A 13,766-nucleotide genomic window follows, 5' to 3' on the forward strand; every position below is an offset into this window, starting at 1 on the left:
TATTAAATTCATATTTTTGAACAGTCCATAGATTAGTTTTGATGTTTGGTAAAAGCATAGTTTTAATTTCAGCCCAAACTTATTAATTAATTTTTAGCCCAATCCTTTTTTATTTTATTGTTTTATTATTTATTTTTGGCCCAAACCCTTTATTTATTTTAATTTAATTATTTTCTTATTTTAGCCCGAATAATAAAAAGTCAGAAAAGGCCCGAAATTATCAATCGACACTTAAAATGCCGAAGGAAATTAGGGTTAAAAATGTATTTAGACGGAAAAACAGGCTGGAATTTCCCGCGCCACGGCAGGTACCTACCGTGTCACGGGAATCCTTCCCGTCTGACTGTGGGATTTCCCATGACACGGGAGGTCTGCCGTGACACGGGACATTCCTTGTCTTTTCCGCGTAAACCCTTAACGCGTTTTTTATCCCGTTTTCTGAAAATTTCTCGCGTCACACCAAAAATGTACCGTGTCACGGGAAAGTGTACCGTCTGACGGTGGAGCTTCCCGTGTCACGGTAAAGTTTGACCGTGTCACGGGATACTTTTTTAGGGTTTTTATCATTTTAGGGTTCCGTGTGCTCCCTCAGCACATTTTCCCTATAAATACCCCCTCATTTCTGATGAACGGGGCACCGAGTAATTCTCTAATTTTATTCTCCTCTCTTCTAAGCTTTAGCCTAAACACTAGCCTACCCCTTTTTATTTCAAAATTCCTTCTTCAAGTACTCAAAGGAGTCCATACTTTACTCGTGGTTCTATCCTTAAGCCAAGGCGTGAAAGGTAGAATTGTTTGAGGGTTTGGCCCCAAAATCAATTTTACTTTATTTAATTTAATTTAATCATCGTTTTATTATTTCCTTGAAGTTACTAACTCGTTTATTATTTTGTAGTTGCAAACAAACAGAATCAAAGTAAGGATCATGCTCCTTTTATTTTTATTATTTTTCTAACGATTTTATGTTGTTGGAATTGTGATTAATTTGGTTTTAATATTAATGTTGTTCTACTATTTTTATTATGATCACCATATTGCATGTTTAAAGGGAATATGTAATTGAAAATTACGCCTAATAAGATAATTTGGACAACCGGTTTAGGGTCCTTTTAATCTTATTATTAATTGAAGTGATCACCAATATTTTAGAATTATGTGTGCATTAATATTAAACCAATTTAGTTAAATAATAGTTTGGAGCGAATTGAATTATTGTTTGTATGCCTTTGAGATCACAGGAATGCTTTTCACTATAAGGATCGAGTAGAGGCCAATACGGGCGAATGTGACTCCATGACTCACTCCGTACCATCATCCCCGATCCTCCTTTCGTGGTTCCGAACCATATGGAGTTAGTAATCTCATGGATTATGAATGGGGTGTAACCTTCACGGGTCAATCGTTGTCCCTTATCGTGGTTGCCTTTTATGATCCGTGAACGGTTTACAAGTTCCTTAAAAACTTGTTGGCGGCTCCCTACTTTATTTGTCTCTAATCGTTGTCCCTAATCATAATGTCAATTCCCACTTCCTATGAGTGCCAAGCATATTCACCACATGCTTTTAACGTAGGCGCACTTCGAGCGACGCCTACAATTTGGCGACTCCACTGGGGAGGATTCTTGATTATTTATCGATTTGAGTGATCGATATTTAATTAAGATGAGTGGATGAGACTTGAAAGATTCTTGAAAAAAATATTCCTGTGATTTATTTGGCATTTTTGCATCTGCATAGACGTTTTAACGTCGCATTCAGGTCTGTCCCGTAAGAAAAATTGGATAACTTGGTTGCGCGCGAAGGAAAACAGGGCACCAGTCAGATCTTCTGACTGCCGTGTCACAGCAGTCCTAAAATCAGTCCGGTGGCTTATTTTCTTTCCTCACAGTCGACTTCCTTCGATTTTTCTGAAAAAACGTATGTGTTCTACATACGTCTTAGCCCCGGGGGATTTAATCTCTATCAACCCAAAAACACTCATGGCAATAAGGGTTCATCCGAGTTATTAAATCCACCCAAACCATGGAGTCGAGTTCGATTTCATCAAGAACTCGCGGAGCCGCTCGTTGGCATACACCCTTAAGGGAGGCTGCCTTGCTAACGCGTCCAAACTCTTAACCGTGGTACCCTATTGACACCAAATAAAATTGACCATAGTCGAACATAGAACTTGACCTTAGGTTGCGAACTATTCTTTGCATCATTGTGCCTACATGTTTTATGTTTGGTCGTTTTGATCCTAACCTTAACGATCTTTCTTTGTGTCTGGTGGATTATTTTATGACTAACGATTGCCAATGGACCGTATTTTATGACTAACGTCTGACGGTGTGCCGTACCGTGGCACAGGAATGTTTACCATGGCACGTGAAAGTTCACCGTGTCACGGCAATTTCCACCATGACACGGTGGATTTTCAAAAAAAAAAAAAAAAAAAATTGTCGTGTCACGGTACAGTGCACCGTCTGACGGTGTGCCGTACCGTGGCACGGGAATGTTTACCGTGGCACGGGAAAGTTCACCGTGTCACGGCAATTTCCACCGTGACACGGTGGATTTTCCAAAAAAAAAAAGTTTGCCGCGCCACGGGAAAATCCACCGTGTCACGGCAATTTCCACCGTGACACGGTGGATTTTCCAAATAAAAAAAAAAAAAAAACCGCGTCAGTCAAGTCTTCCGTGTTAATTTGGTCCTCGCATCAGTCATTTTGGTTATTGTTCACATGTCTAACCATACGATCATACCACGAGTCTTATAACATCACTTAGTCACTCACGAGTCAAGTATAGTCCACACACTTTCTTTATGTTCCGACTCGAGTCGTGCACCAGGTCGTTTATGATCGTATATTAGGTTCATGCACCCTTTTTTCGTCATAATAAAAAAATGAGTGGAGTTTTCTCACCTGTTTTCAAATGTCTATTTTTTTCCTTCCTTTCCTATCTTGATCAATGAGTCAAACAATTAAGTGAATTATTTTATTTCACAGTACTTGGTCAAGGAACAGGGATAGATTAATACGGTTCGAGTCATTACCGCAACAATCTCTCAGATCTAATAGCCGTTCAAAGAGAACTTTGCCATCTCCATTACTCATCACCTTTCAATGGCCACTAAAGAAGATATTGAGAACATCAACAAATCCATCGAGGCACTGTCTGCCATGATGCAAACCCTTACCACTAGGGTCACTACCATGGAACAAAACAATGTCACTGTTTCCACCCTTGACAAACTGAAGGAACAAATGAGTAAGATTTCTGAGGATTTCACTTATGTGGAACGACCTCCCACTCCTTTGGATGTGAAGGACAGACTCCCTGAAAAGTTCTCCACTGCTGATATTCCAAAGTTCAAGCCTACTGACAATCCAATATTCCGTTTGAAGGCATTCTCTGCAACCATGGCTCTTAAGGGATTGGACGTAACACTCTTCCCTACGGTGTTCCCTCTCTCCTTAGAACATGTTTGACAACAATGGTTTTATTCCTTAGATGTCAAGCATACTGCGACTTGGCAAGATGTCACCGACAGTTTCATGAATCGTTACAAGTGTAACATTCAAACTAAAACTTCTAAACGTGAACTCTCCATTCTCAAACAGAAAGAGAATGAAGGCTTCACCGCTTACCTGAACAGGTGGAGGGAAACAGCTTCACTCTTGGTAGATCCCCCTAAAGAAAGAGAGATGGTTCGCCTCTTTATTCAAAATCTGACTCATAAATATAGGGAACATCTCAAATTTCTTCCACTGAACACTTTCGAAGCTGTATACGACATCGACATCAATATCGAGGATGAGCTAATAAAGACTTCTGGTAGTAACAATAATAACACTTGGAAAAACAAGAAGAACGACCATCCTTCTTCTTCATCTTCTAAGCATGAAAATACTACCAACAATATAAGCCAAGTTGATCTCAATGAAGTGTTAGCTCTTGATACTCCATTGCCCAAGAAGAAAAGAACTTACACTCCTTTAGGAATGACTTATGATGCGGCCTTTGATCGCCTTTATAGTTAAGGCTTGATCACACCTATTGGGCCATTTCCAGAGCCAAAACCTGAAGAAAGGAGCGCCAAATGGAATCCCAATGCCTATTGCAAGTACCATCAAGGAAGGGGCCACACTACGGAGCAATGTTGGAATTTGAAGGACGTCATTCAAGACTTGATGGATGCAAACAAACTTCCTGTCCCTCCAGGCGGCAAGAAGTAATGAATACAAGGCACACAGATCCTTCGTGCAAGATTTCATGATTTCTTTCTTTATCATTCTTCTCCATTCCCCCATTCATGTCTAGCATAGGTTTTCCACTTTGAATTTTTTTATATGTTTCATGTGTTTCTTTCACCTTTTCCATTAATAAAATGAGCAATTTTCCTTTACATCTCGATCATAGAATTTTTCATTCATTCTCAATAAAAAAAAAATCAATTACCGAACTAAACCCAAGGTACACCAATGACTTGAGGCACCTTTGCAACCATGTCATTCCCTGTTAACCGTTCAATCACATTCCATTTCTTCATCAACCATTTTGAGCCTCGTCTAACGTTTGGCCTTCATTTCTTCAACCCACATTCACTTAACCCTGGGATTGGAAGATGTGTAATTGTATAACATTCAAAAAGCAAGTAAAAAAAAAAAAGAAAGCAGCAAAGCAACAATAAAACAATGTCTAAAGGCAAGTGTTCCAATGTCTTTGATATGAACACGTCTCAAATTGCGTCTCTCATCGAGTGCTTGGTACCGTGCCTGAGAAACATGAATGCTAAGTGAGTGATGGACCGCATGATCTGAGATTGTCTACATTGATTCAAAAGAATTAAAAAAAAAGGGAGAAAAAAAGAAATTCAAAACAAAAAAAAATAATAAAAAAAAAAATAAGGTTGAAAATAAACTTGCAAAATTCAAAATTTTCAAATTCAAAATTACACATCTTGGGGATTCTCTCGGGTCTGGAGCCTTTTACCCCTTTCTTCCTTAAACCATCAACTTAACCACATTACAACCCTTGAAAGACCTCTTTGAGGTGTACATACACTTGTGCAAAGTTCGGTTAGAGCTACGTTCGGTCTGATTCCTAACGGATACGTAGGCAACCTCACATCGAGGTGCGGCCACATTCATATTCATATCCATGCATGATCGAGTCAAAGAATATCCAATGCTTATCCCTACCCATTTAGAGCTAGACTTGGGGGCTTGAACCCAAATCACATTAGCGAACCCAGCCTGAAGAGTCATCATCTTTAACTCTTCTCACATCTCTTTCCATCGCCATAACCCTTGCAGCCAGCCTTAGCATCACATTCACACACTTCACTCACACATCCATATCCATATCAATCATCCTTCCCTTTAAGAGCCCTTTATCATGAAATCTTGTTTCAACACTGTGCATGTTTCATCATATTTAAAGACAACATTCAGTAGAAGAAACATTGTATACTTGCTTAGCTTCCTGAGCAATGTTCATTGTTTCGCATAATGTGCTAAGAAACATTTATATATCAATGATTTTTAATCATACAAAGCATATCGTGCTTAGCTCCTTGACCTAAGCAACGTTCATTATGCAATAATCACTATACGTGCTTAGCTTCCAGACCTAAGTGACGTTCAAAATCGCTTCTTTACACCATATATGATGCTTAGCTCCATGACTTAAGTTTATTCATCTATTGTGTCACATGATGTAATTGTCCTTAGCCTCTTGGCCTAAGAACATGCATCATGCATACATTATTTTCAAGACAAGCAATTCAATCCATACGATTCATTTCGTCTTGCTCAAGGAGGAAGTTCAAAACTTCTTTCCTTTTTCATTATTTTATTTTGGGGAAGTTCAAAAACTTTTTCCAAGTTTTCATCGAAGGAAGTTCGAAAATAAAAGTTCAGTTTTCACATCTTTCTTTTTCGGGAGAAAGTCGGTACCCTCCACTCATGAAAAAAATTGACGGAAAATTTTTGCTTTTGCATCTTCGTTTGCTTGTGTCTGCACACACACATATACACACACACACACTCACAAGTCATACACATGTCATGTCACATCAAGTCAAACTTGGTCAAGTTAGTGGTCAAGTCAATCACAGTATATACGAGTCCATTGGCAAATTTATTTTTGCAGGTCTTATCTACAGCCCACGTCCAGGGACAAACGGACCATCTACATCCCACGTCCGAGGACAAGCGGACCATCTACAGCCCACGTCCAGGGACAAGCGGACCACCATCATTTCACGGCGCAAGGTTCTCGATACACAAAGACTAGCAATCTCATCACCTTTCGACTTTCCTCAAGCATGGAAAGTATTATCCGGTGGATTTTTTTTTCAAGTATAGAAAACCGCCAAATCGGCTTTCCTCACGCATGGAAAGTATTATCCGGTGGATTTTTCTTCAAGTATAGAAAACCGCCAAATCGGCTTTCCTCAAGCATGGAAGGTTTACTATCGGTGGAATTCTTCAAGCATAGAATGACACCATATTCATCAGTCGGCTTTCCTCAGGCTTGGAAAGCGTTATCGGTGGATTTTTCTTCAAGTATAGAAAACCGCCAAGTCGGCTTTCCTCAAGCTTGGAAAGCGTTATCGGTGGATTTTTCTTCAAGTATAGAAAACCGCCAAGTCGGCTTTCCTCAAGCATGGAAAGCATCATCGGTGGATTTCTTCGAGCATAGAATGACACCAAATTCATACGTCGACTTTCCTCAAGCATGGAAAGTATTATCCGGTAGGTTTCTTCAGGCTTAGAAAACTACCAAACTCCTCAGTCGGCTTTCCTCAGGCATGGAAAGCGTTTCAACAGACGTCATCCGGTGGATTCCTTCAAGCATAGGAAGCTACCAAGCTCATTTGCCACCAATACACTGGTGTTAGATAAGCATTCTATCCCTTTACTCTTTTATCTGTAGAACTAACATTATTCTGCAGGTATCGGCGTATACAGAATGATTTAGGATCGCAGAACGTCTTAAATCATTCTCCGTCCCTATCGGCTACTTTGACTATCGTTTTCGAAACTGACGTTTCTACATACTCAGTCAAAGTGGGGGCTTCTGTAGACACCTAAAAATGTCTCCCCAAAACCAAACCCGATGATGAACAACCTTTCACCGCCACTATTGATCGGGTTTAGTATTTAATCCCGAGAGTGCTTAAAAAATCGTATTTTATAAAATTCATATTTTTGAACAGTCCATGGATTAGTCTTGATGTTTGGTAAAAGCATAGTTTTAATTTCAGCCCAAACTTATTAATTAATTTTTAGCCCAATCCTTTTTTATTTTATTGTTTTATTATTTATTTTTGGCCCAAACCCTTTATTTATTTTAATTTAATTATTTTCTTATTTTAGCCCGAATAATAAAAAGTCAGAAAAGGCCCGAAATTATCAATCGGAACTTAAAATGCCGAAGGAAATTAGGGATAAAAATGTATTTAGACGGAAAAACAGGCTGGAATTTCCCGCGCCACGGCAGGTACCTACCGTGTCACAGGAATCCTTCCCGTCTGACGGTGGGATTTCCCGTGACACGGGAGGTCTGCCGTGACACGGGACATTCCGTGTCTTTTCCGCGTAAACCCTTAACGCGTTTTTTTATCCCGTTTTCTAAAAATTTCCCGCGTCACACCAAAAATGTACCGTGTCACGGGAAAGTGTACCGTCTGACGGTGGAGCTTCCCGTGTCACGGTACAGTTTGACCGTGTCACGAGATACTTTTTTAGGGTTTTTATCATTTTAGGGTTCCGTGTGCTCCCTCAGCACATTTTCCCTATAAATACCCCCTCATTTCTGATGAACGGGGCACCGAGTAATTCTCTAATTTTATTCTCCTCTCTTCTAAGCTTTAGCCTAAACACTAGCCTACCCCTTTTTATTTCAAAATTCCTTCTTCAAGTACTCAAAGGAGTCCATACTTTACTCGTGGTTCTATCCTTAAGCCAAGGCGTGAAAGGTAGAATTGTTTGAGGGTTTGGCCCCAAAATCAATTTTACTTTATTTAATTTAATTTAATCATCGTTTTATTATTTCCTTGAAGTTACTAACTCGTTTATTATTTTGTAGTTGAAAACAAACAGAATCAAAGTAAGGATCATGCTCCTTTTATTTTTATTATTTTTCTAACGATTTTATGTTGTTGGAATTGTGATTAATTTGGTTTTAATATTAATGTTGTTCTACTATTTTTATTATGATCACCATATTGCATGTTTAAAGGGAATATGTAATTGAAAATCACGCCTAATAAGATAATTTGGACAACCGGTTTAGGGTCCTCTTAATCTTATTATTAATTGAAGTGATCACCAATATTTTAGAATTATGTGTTCATTAATATTAAACTAATTTAGTTAAATAATAGTTTGGAGCGAATTGAATTATTGTTTATATGCCTTTGAGATCACAGGAATGCTTTTCACTATAAGAATCGAGTAGAGGCCAATACGGGCGAATGTGACTCCATGACTCACTTCGTACCATCATCCCCGATCCTCCTTTCGTGGTTCCGAACCATATGGAGTTAGTAATCTCATGGATTATGAATGGGGTGTAACCTTCACGGGTCAATTGTTGTTGCCTATCGTTGTCCCTTATCGTGGTTGCCTTTTATGATCCGTGAACGGTTTACAAGTTCCTTAAAAACTTGTTGGCGGCTCCCTACTTTATTTGTCCCTAATCGTTGTCCCTAATCGTATTATGTCAATTCCCACTTCCTATGAGTGCCAAGCATATTCACCACATGCTTTTAACGTAGGCGCACTTCGAGCGACGCCTACACATGGCATTTTAGAACCTTTTTATTATATGAATATTAGAGTTGATTTTATTACGGTTTTCTTTATTTTATCAGTTTAAGTGTTGTAAAACAGATTAATTATTTTGTTACATATAAAACGAAAGAATTTAATATCAAGATTCTCATTATTACCAAAATCTTGATATTTACCAAAATAATCCTTGAATTTTAATTTATTTACTTTTCTATTTACAAATTAACCCCTTTATTTTCCTATAAATACCCCCCTAATTCTCAAGTTTAACACAAAAAAAATATTCTTACAACTTCTCTCTCTAAAAATTGTCTCTAAAAATTTCTCTTCTAATCTTTGTTTTAGTCAAAATCTCTCTAATTTAGCTTTATTTTTAAGTTATTAGCTTATTAAAAGCATCTTATAATTAAGTTGCTACTTCTATTTTTTTTTATTTAAGTATTGTTATTATCTTTAATTCCTATATTAAAAAACACAAAAAAAAAAAAAAAAAAAATTCAAGTTCAAGTATTGTTGTTATTATTATGTTTGTTAAAAATATTAGTTTAATTGCTCAAGTATCCTAGTCCATATTAAAAAAACAAAAAAAAAATTTCTTTTGCTCAAGTTTTATTTTTCAAGATTATTTTCTATAATAAAAAAAATCATAAAAAAAGTTCTCTAGATTTATTTTGCATTAATTTCTTTTAATATCTCAAAATTCCAAAAAAAAAAAATCACTTAGTCTCTTTATTACACTTTAACTAAGGAGTAATCATCTTTTCATTCTTGATAAGTAAGAAGGGTTATCCAAAAATATTGCTACATCTAGTTCAAGGTATTATCTTTATTCCTTTCTTAATTTCCTTAATTATTATTATTATGCTAACTAATGTGTTTGTTTTCATGTGGTGTTACCAATAGGGGTAATGACGATATTAGGTGCTAAATTAGCCCTAAATCTTTCATTACTTCACATTAGAAAGCCAAGCCTATTGGTGAGGTGATAGGTTACAAAAGAGGGGGGTAATTGCATTTTTCATTGCATCTCTTTCTAATGCATTTTAAATATGAAAGGTCAATACATTCATGTGTCTGCCTAAATCATATTTTTTTAGAATGATTTATTTCTTAAAGTGAGCTTAAAGACCTAATGAATTAAGAGTTTATGTAGAGGATGTTCACGAGTAAGGAATTACTTACCACGTCCCAAAGATGGCCTATGAAAGAACCTTTACGACCAGAATCAGTTCCAGTTCCTTAGCTCAAGTAATATAACTTTTCAAGAGCTTTCCAACCATATCTCACAATAATTTTTTCGATTTTTCTATGATTTGTAATGATTTTTTTAGTTCAAACTATCAAAAAGATGAAATACGCACGTTTTTCTCTTAATTGCTTTTTAAAATTTTTATTAATGGTGGTATGAAACCTATATTACACTATATTATATATATACTTCTTAACTTATGAAGTTTTAATGAAAATGTCTTTAATCTTATTTTAAAAATGATATTAGAAATAAGAGTTTTGACTAGCCTTAATTCTAAGTGTTATTTTAAGAAACTTTAATCTTACCTTAAAGATGACTTCAGAAATAAGAGTCTTTAATTCTAAATGTCGTTGTTTTAAAAATCTTTAATTTTATTTTAAGATGACTTTTGAAATAATTAATGTCCTAAGAACTTTAATTTTCTTTTAAAGATGACTTCAGAAATAAAGTTTTAACAAGCATTATTTTCTTTTATAATTTCGTGAACCTTTTTATTTCAAATCCTTTTGTGACACAAGAATGAATCATAACTTTGCTTGTTTGTTTTTAATAAGTAATGATAGTTAATATGAGGTTATGGCCTCATTTCCAAACATGAGGTTAAGATTAATTATTTAGTTGTATAAGGTTGTAACAATTATCCATCTCCATGAAAATAAACTTATATCTCATCATAATTACCCGATTGATTAATTGACAATCGGATATGATTAAATAGTTTATTGTTCCCTTTTATTTGGATGTAAGGCCTTGACAGGTGTCGTGCTTTATTTGGCCAATTCCATTAAGCCTAAACACATAACCCTTAAAACCTTACAAAAATTAACCTTGAGTGAATTTGAACCCAAAGTGAGATTATATAGTGAACCCTTACAGTTTTTCTCCAAAAAAATACCTTGACCCACTTAAAATTCGTCAATCGGGACGCATTTGTTGAATTGTCTTGTTCAAAAGACATTTTTGGTGATCACTAATTGGGGTGATTTTCCTCAACCAAGGTGGTTCATTTTACTTTTACGAGTGAATCCGTCAAAGATCACTAAAATCCCACTTACAAAAATGACGTTTATGTCAACAACCCAAATTAAAAACCCAATGGAATTGGTTATTTAAAACATGGCATTTGTCCGAACTACGAAGGTTTTGATCCGTGAGTGAATTCAAAATCTCACTATGATCGGTACGTAGTGCAACTTTGGTGCTCAAACCTACCTTGTATTAATTATTTTTTTTATGTGGTTAATATGTCTTAAAACTTGATTTTTGACAGCGCAATAGTAAGAGCCCGTTCCATAGAACGGAAGAGAAGACGAGTTCCAGACGTTCGATTCTCTTAACCTAAACCCCGAACCCTGTGCCTTATTCCCTATTATTGAGTTAGCAGTTGATTTTTATTAAGTTTTAATTTCTTAAAATTGACTGTTCTAAAATCCGTCCTTATTCGGATAAAAATAAGGTGGCGACTCTAAGTTTTGTTTATAAGTCTTATCAGACACCTAAGTGGAACCTTTTATAGACTAATTTCGACAAAAACTTGTTTTAAATGAAACTTTTTTTTAGAAAGCTTACTTATGGATCCGATAATAAACTAAGAGTTATCCTTAGACCTTCCCTCATATGATTTCAAGAGAGTTTAACTTTCTAAGACTACTAACACCACATGTGGTGCATTTTAAGCAATGCCAAAATCTCCCTCTAAAACCTTTTCAACTAAAAGAATGGTTTAATCACTATTGATGAATTAATATATGAGTTAATGTTCTTTTCAAAGGAAAGTCTTATACCCCTCAACACCTTGAAGGTTTTCTTAACCATGTTCTTGAAATTGCAGTTTACTTGTTGTTTAGAGACCGAGATATGGATACAGGAGCACAAATGTGTATTGGAGGACAACGTTGGGGTTCCATCCGCCAGATTTACTTTAGGAGGTGTGAATCACTAAGTTCTATATATCATCGGCTAAAGTTACAGGGTTTCCTCAAGTAAAAACACAATAACTACACTATGTCGTCTCATGGGGCTGATATGGGAAAGTATTGTAACTATTGTCATGACTACGGACACAATACAAATGTTTGTAGTGATCTGAGACATGCAGTCCAACAACTCATTGATGATGGGAAAATTCCAATTCCAAGATCGTGGACTCCACCTACTCTACGATTTACCGATGTAGATTTGCCGAATGACTACAGTAATGACCGGCCCTTGTCCATTACCTTGGTATCGGATTGTTACAAGGTCTTAGGAATTTTAGTAAATAGAGAGTCCACATTCAACATCTGCAGCAAAACGATTCTTAAGAAATTAGGGTGTGAAGACGCTCCTTTAAGACCCTCGAAGAAGGTGGTTAGAACAAGCGATCGCACTCTCATGCAGGAAATTGGGGAAATCACCTTACCATTAGGATATCATGATTGGGTTTGTAATGCTGAGTTTCAAGTAATCGACGACCCGGAAAGCCTCACCTTTACCCTGGGAAAATCATGGTTACAACACATAGGGGCAATTGCCTCTGCACTCCATCAAAAAGTCAGATTTTCAACCCCGGGCGGCGTAATAACCATTCATGGGGATGCAGTCTTACTGCACACGGCAACCACGGTGTGTAATATGGTGAGCTTTGGGGAAGGTTCGACTTCGAAACCAAAAAAGGGGAATTGTGAAAAATCATTATGGGATTTACTATCAAATTCCTCAATGTATCGTGGGGCTTTTAGTGATTATCTCAAAAGAACAATCATAAATGCCTCAACCCCTTTTAGAGATTTGAGGGAAATCTTCAAACTTGATCCGCACCAGGTCAAAGACGATTTGATTAAAAAGGGTTTTATAAGTGACTCACTGGATCATGCAATGATATGTCATAACATCAAGTATTATCATGTTCACATTGATGAAGAATCTTCCATTAATATGTGCCCGTACCATACATTTGTTGATTGGGAATTCGAGGAAGAAGAACTTAAACCTGTAACAATAGATGATTTTTGTAACAACAATTTATATGAAAATGTATGTGGTAAAATTGATGCAATTGTTAAATACAAAGGTGTAATTTTCACCACAAGTTTTATAATTTGTGATATACTAGTTCATTATGATATCAAACTCGGTCAGCCTTGGATTTACCAATTTCATCCCCTTATGTTAGTTCAATCCCAAAAGACGCCGGCCCAACTTCGTGAATCCTTGACCTTCCATGATGGCTCTAAGAGTTTAACTTTAAGGCCTGAATCTCCAAATGATAAAAGCCCACATCCAAAAGTTTCCACTATAGAACGATCCAAGGCCTCTCACCAAGAAAACATTGCCCCCCATTCTCGTCAAACTAGCCCAGAATTATTATATGATGTGCCTATCCATGAATCGATGTATTCTCAAAACGTATTTAAAACCTTAGACACTTTTCACTCTTCCTCACGAAAAGGGAAAAATGTCGAACATCACGATATTGATCCAGGACTCACCTTTACAGATAGCGATTTACCCCCTAATCACTATCACAATGAACCACTGCATATCACTCTTCGACACGGTGCAAGTTATATTAATCACATTTTGGTTGACACCGGATCTGATGTTAATCTTTGTTCCCGAGAATACTTGTACGAGATAGGGTACAATGATTTACATATCACTTACCGCTCCATTCTTCTCAGAGGTTTTGACCAATTACCCAGGGAAGTGACGGGGTCTATAGTCTTACCTTTGGTACATGAGAATGCT

The sequence above is a fragment of the Chenopodium album genome, chromosome 3 (genome assembly GCF_948465745.1).
Source record: "Chenopodium album chromosome 3, dcCheAlbu1.1, whole genome shotgun sequence".
NCBI lineage: Eukaryota > Viridiplantae > Streptophyta > Magnoliopsida > Caryophyllales > Amaranthaceae > Chenopodium > Chenopodium album.